Source organism: Mus caroli, unplaced genomic scaffold (genome assembly GCF_978045245.1).
Source record: "Mus caroli unplaced genomic scaffold, Mus_caroli_1 scaffold_9, whole genome shotgun sequence".
In the NCBI taxonomy this organism is placed as follows: domain Eukaryota; kingdom Metazoa; phylum Chordata; class Mammalia; order Rodentia; family Muridae; genus Mus; species Mus caroli.
Window position 1 is genome coordinate 27192666 of NW_028227264.1, and position 6000 is coordinate 27198665.

Genomic DNA, 6000 nt, shown 5'->3' on the forward strand with positions numbered 1-6000 from the left:
ATCAAACAGGGTACTGTTGGCAAAGTCTGTGTTACTAATGTAGTCAGAAACCATCTCGGGAGCATGGAGCAGATAGATTATTTAAAAGCCATTGAAATTAGTAGATGGAGTCTAACCACTCTTTTACACAGAGATGGGATTATGAGACCAATGTAAGAAGTAATTCGCATTAACAAAATAAGAAAGTGAAAATCTTGAATAGATAGACAGAGGACTGTCTGTCAACAGTTAAGACTGTTTTTCCTTCTCTATGAAGTTATGGGACATTTATAAAACCGTGTTGAACATTGTCTGGTGTGTTTTTTATTTCAAAACTAATTTCTCTCATGGCATCATTTAACTAAAGACCCAGCAGTATTCATTGTAACACCTTAGGATATTTTGCTGGATTATAGGGTTTTTACTTTTAAGGTACAGGCTTAGAAATCTGGGTGCCATGGCAAGTCCTGCCTCTGCATCTTTATTGCTTCCCAGATTTCTTTATTTGAAGAATGAAATTCAACCAAGTAATTTCCAAAGACTCTGAATGTGCTGACTATAATAACAATACCTTCAAGAAAGAGAGAGAGAGAGACAGGCTTGTAATTCCAAATGTTGAAGCTATTTCCAGCTGTATGACATCACACTTCGCACTTACAGACTTGTGTTTAACTGAACAGGTCCAGATTTAGAAATCTGCTTTTGAATGCGTCACTCTGCTGGAAATGTCTAGCTTCTTACAGGAATCCTAAAGGACGCTGGTCTAGCAAAGATAAACCCAGGACAAGTTTATCTGCCTCTGTATCTGCAGACTTTGGGATCCCAAGCAAGTGTACATTTTAACCTCCCAATTCTGGGCATACTCCTATAAAAAGCTGAGATAGGAACTGCTATATCTCATTGAGACACTGATCTGGTTCAGTTTGATTTGTGAATCTTACCATGGGAGGGGGGTGGTAAGGAGTAGGGTTTTTGTTTTGTTTTGTTTTTTAATTTCATGTCACGTTGGTTTTTCAGAGAAAAGACAGGGAAAAAAAGCTTTAATTTTTTTCCCCTTTGTGTCTCTCTTTTTATAGGGTCGTATATCCATGTTTCCATTGCCTCTGGAGACTCTTCAGAAGGTTCACAGTGTAGCCTGAGTGACTGTGTTAGCGCCTTTAGGTTGAGGAATTGCTATCAAAGACCTGGAAGTATTATGGTATATGGAGGACTATAGAAGAGCGGTTGTTAATGAGAAAATGTTATACTAGCACATACCACCCTAGAACAGATCTCAGAGCACACGGTTTCCAGGATGAGACATCTGGGACCAGAAAATCATAGCCACATTATGTCCAGGCTCATGTAGAAAGTACCATTAATATTAACATTATCTCTAGGTCTGGTTTTGGTACCATATTTGTCCCCAGGAAGTTGACTATTTTAAATTACATTACCAGAACTCTTTTCTACTGGTTTCCAGTTAAATCAGTGCAGAGGAGCAAAGGTTGTTCCTGCTCTCTTCCTGCTTTGGCATCGTTTTGGAAGTTGGTGCATTCTGCTGGGAATGGGCACAGCTTTGAGGAGCAGTATCTTTTCCATGGCTCCAGGTCATTCTCAATCAGGTTTTAATAGCAGAGAGGTAGAGGATCTCCCTACATTTTGAGCCTAACAGTAGAAATACCGTCTAACTTCTCCTAATCTCTGGGTGAATCAACATTTCTCATTGAATCCTTTTGCCTTGCCTATAGTAGTTATACTTTTATTTGACAGTAACCTTTTCTGGAGACCTCTCTTAAGTCCCTAAGTGACAGGAAGTTGTCAAAGCTAGGCGGTCTGGTTGAAAACACTGGCATCCCTCCCATCTCGTTCTACTTTTCCTGAGGAACATCTGCTTATGAGGACTTAGCTGAGCATGGTGGCGCATCCATTAACTTCAACCCAGTGGAAGCAGAAGCTGGAGGATCTCTATGAATTTGAAGTCTGCCTGGGCTATGTAGAGAGTTCCAGGGTGGGAGGGAAATCCTATAGGTAACAAAATGAGCAGGCAACACAAATCAGATCAATGATGTCATGGGTTCAATCAGTGTCAATTACCAGAATCACAATGGCAATGTCCAAAATTAAACCTAGGCAATAGGCTGAGAGGGGACAAACAGGAAGGGAAAGAGCAAAGCAGCCAGGAAACAGCCGCAGCAAAAGTGAAAGCTGGCATTGGTTTTGAGGCATGTTTTCACGAAGACTTTCTCACTCCCCCTTACCCCTCTCACCTATACGCTAATAATATCTCCTCCACCAGTGAGTAAAAGTACCTTATGACAAAGGGCAGGCAGCTGTAAGTCAGCCAGCTACTCATCTTACACAGAGTTGGTGGGTGCCTTCTACGAGTAATTCTACTTTAGAGACTGTACTGGCTGGTTTTGTCAACTTGACACAGCTGGAGTTATCATAGAGAAAGGAGCCTCTCTTGAGGAAATGCCTCCATGGAATCCAGCTGTAAGGCATTTTCTCAATTAGTGTCAAAAGGGGAGGGCCTGGCCCATTGTGGCTTGTACTATCCCTAAGCTGGTAGTCCCAGGTTCTATAAGAAAGCAAACCGAACAAGCCAGGGGAAGAAAGCCAGTAAACAGCTCCCCTCCATGACCCCTGCATCAGTTCCTGCCTCCAAGTTCCTACCCAATGTGAGTTCCTGTCCTGACTTCTTTGGTGATAAACAGCAATGCAGAAGTATAAGCTGAATAAACCCTTTCCTCCCTAACTGGCGTCTTGGTCAGAATGTTTTGTGCAGGTATACAAACCCTGACTAAGACAGACAACAAAGTAGAGTCTCTGTGTATCATCTTTTAATCTATTAAAAGGGCTGATATTATGGGGTTTCTGAGTCTCTAACTGAAAGCAATTTTAGGGTTTAGATGAAACTTCAACAGCTTACAGAGAACGTGAGGCTGTTTTCTGCATGCCTTAGGAAGCGTGTCTTTAGAGTAGCAGGTACCTCTAATGACAGAACAGCCTCCCCACCTATACATATCCTTCACTTATTCATTTGTTACTGCTGTGCATTCGCATAGGTACTTTTGGCCAACTGGTTATTTTTCTTTCAACATTGACTAAACAGTGTAACAAACACCATCTAGGTCCTAGAGACACATAACTGAAAAGAATAGGATGCTGTCTTCATGAAGTTGCCCTCAGTGAAGGAGGCAGACAGATCAATCATTAAAGCGTCCATGTGCTAAGTGCTAAGTAATAAGAGCTATGCCTATGTATGCTATGGGAAGAAAGCTGTGGAAAGAGGGACAGTGTCTGCGGATCAGACAGTGTTTAGCATGAGGATGAATAGATGATGAATCCTACTATAGATAATGAAGGGTCCTTTCTCTGCTTTACACGAACTTTGATTCAGAGCTGGAGAAAAAATACTTCTTTTTCCTTGTTTTATGGATGAAATGGCTATGGTTGGCTGCCTGTTTGCCAGGGAGGCAGCCATACTCCACTGGTGACATATCCCCATCCTCTGGCAATTCACTGCGTTGTGTTAACTGTGTGGGAGGAGTATTAAAGGTGATACACGGTGCTGGGGTCTCTATAGGTTAATGATTTGACCCATTTACTGTAGCTGGAGCAGAGTTCTATCATGTGGGGAAAAAAAAGACCTCTCATCCATCCCTCTTTCCTAAAAGTGTTTGAAGAAATTTAGAGCTACTGACAAAGAAATGGAAATTGGTCTTCTTAGAGAGCTAATCTCCCCTATTCATGCTTTCTACTCCTCTATGTAACTTTACTTGTTACCTATGGCATGGTGTTTCCAGACAGGACATTGCACATTCATTATCAAAGTCTGCCCTGCTGAGTCTTATCCATTTAGGTTCCAGCTATCTACATGCCAGACGTTCCAGACTTTGTCCCTCCATCTTTGTTCCTGTTAGTGATAAGGGTTGGTTAACCCTTCTGATCATTCCTTCTTTCTATCCACATAATCTATTCTATCCAGGAGCATAGCATATTCTGTTTTCCCATGGGTCTGTGAGATGTGTCCATTATGGGGAATGAACAAGGATGATGTTTTGTTAGGGATGCTAGCCCATCTGCCACTCTTCTGTACTTGGCAGATGGGGCTCAGCAAAAAATAATAGTATTTGGCAAGAAGAGAGAGGGAGCAAAGACTTTTCTTCCTAGGGAGCCCGAGTCAGTATCACATTGCTATACAACAAACAACACCCAAGCAGAGTGGCTTAAATGCCAGATCTTTATGGTTTCTCACAACCTAATGTGAGAACTAGCTACCCTGACCTCCCACAGGCTCCTCAGGTGTGGCATCAGGTGGAGAATGGGAGACGGTAGATCTCTTTTTAACAGATATTTATTCATCTTTAGAGTACAAGGCTGTCCAGGTTCTAGAACTGGAAGCAGAAAAACTTCAAGGGGTGCCTTTTAATGTCACTTTTATTCTATTTTTTTATTTTGGCCTAAGCAAGTTATAGCAAGGCTAAATTTCAAGGTTTACCCAGTAGATCCCAATCTTTGATAGGACGAGATAGAAAGAATTGTCAGCTGTCTTTAATACACTACAGAGCTAATGTACCTAGTAACCTTTGCATGAGGTCATGCTTTTCTTTTCTTTCTTTCTTTTTTGACCCATCAGAAAGTTTGACATTGAGTAAATTGTAGTTTACACCATTTACGTTCCAGCTATCTACATGACAGACTTTGCCACTCCTTCTTTGTTCCTGTTAGTGATAAGGGTTGGCTAACCCTTCTGATCTTTCCTTCTTTCTATGCACATAATCTATTCTATCCAGGAGCATATTCTGTTTTCCCATGGGTCTGTGAGATGTGTCCATTATGGGGAATGCACAAGGATGATGTTTTGTTAGGGATGCTAGCCCATCTGTCACTCTTTGTTATTTATTTCTCCCTTTATCTGATTGCCAACAGAGTTCTTTCATGGTCTAGATTAGTTCTTGTTCTGGATTGAGTTTCAGTTCTAGATTTAAGGCCTTAGAATAAAATAATATAACTTTGTGGTTTTGTGTTGTACGTTCTCAAGCAAAGGAAATTATAGTTTGGAACTCAAGTGGAAAAAAAACCTTCACTGCCACCTTATCTTGGGGGGCATTGTAAGGGTCTCCCTATAGAATTGTAGTCTCTGATTTCTTTCCTCTCCCCTTTTTTTGAGAGAAAGCTCCCTGTGGAAAGGAGCCTCAATATGAATGTTTTCCTGCCAGGCAGACTTCCTTTTACCCACTAAAAGTCAATGTCAGACCTGAACATATTATGTTCTGTAACCTTGAAATTTAGGAAGGGTTACTTTTATTTAATAATAGATTTGCCTTAAGGGTTTAGGAAAGGAAACAAGGGAAGCTGTGACTTTACTCCCTCAGTACTACTTGATATTCTGACTTAATTGAGAGTTCATTACTGTGGTATTTATATTCAATACTTGAAGTGTTTACCACTCTAAAAGTAGTGGAGCCTAAAATGAGGTGTACTAAAGTCTCATGCAATAGCCAACTTTATTCAGAGCATCAGACAATGTATATCCTGAGGGGTAAGAAAACCTTTGAAGAAGCTAAGGTCACAATACTATTGTCTGGTTTTCTTGGCATTTTCTCACAAACACTCAAAATTCCCCCCCACAAAACTCCATTTTTGGATCATGTTCCAACATTGCATAATATGGTTTCTTCTAGCTTTTATTATATTGTTTTATTTATTTTTTATTAATTATTTTATTTATTACATCCCAAATATTGCCCCCCCTCCCAGTCACCTCACCCCCCTTCCCCTTTGCTTCTGAGAGGGTACTGCACCTAACCCTCAAGGAACTGGAAGCCCCAGAGAGTTTAGAGGTCAGGTGGGGTGAGGGGTGGGGGCATCCATGTGGAGACAGGGTGGGGTGGGGAGAAGGAGTGGGATATGTAGCAGTCAGAGGGTGAATGAAGGGGGACAGGAAATGGAATATAGAGTGTAAAAAATAAATTAAAAATAAAATTTAAAAAAAAGAAAAAAAGAAGGTTCTCAGTTTAAAAAAAAAAAAAGAGT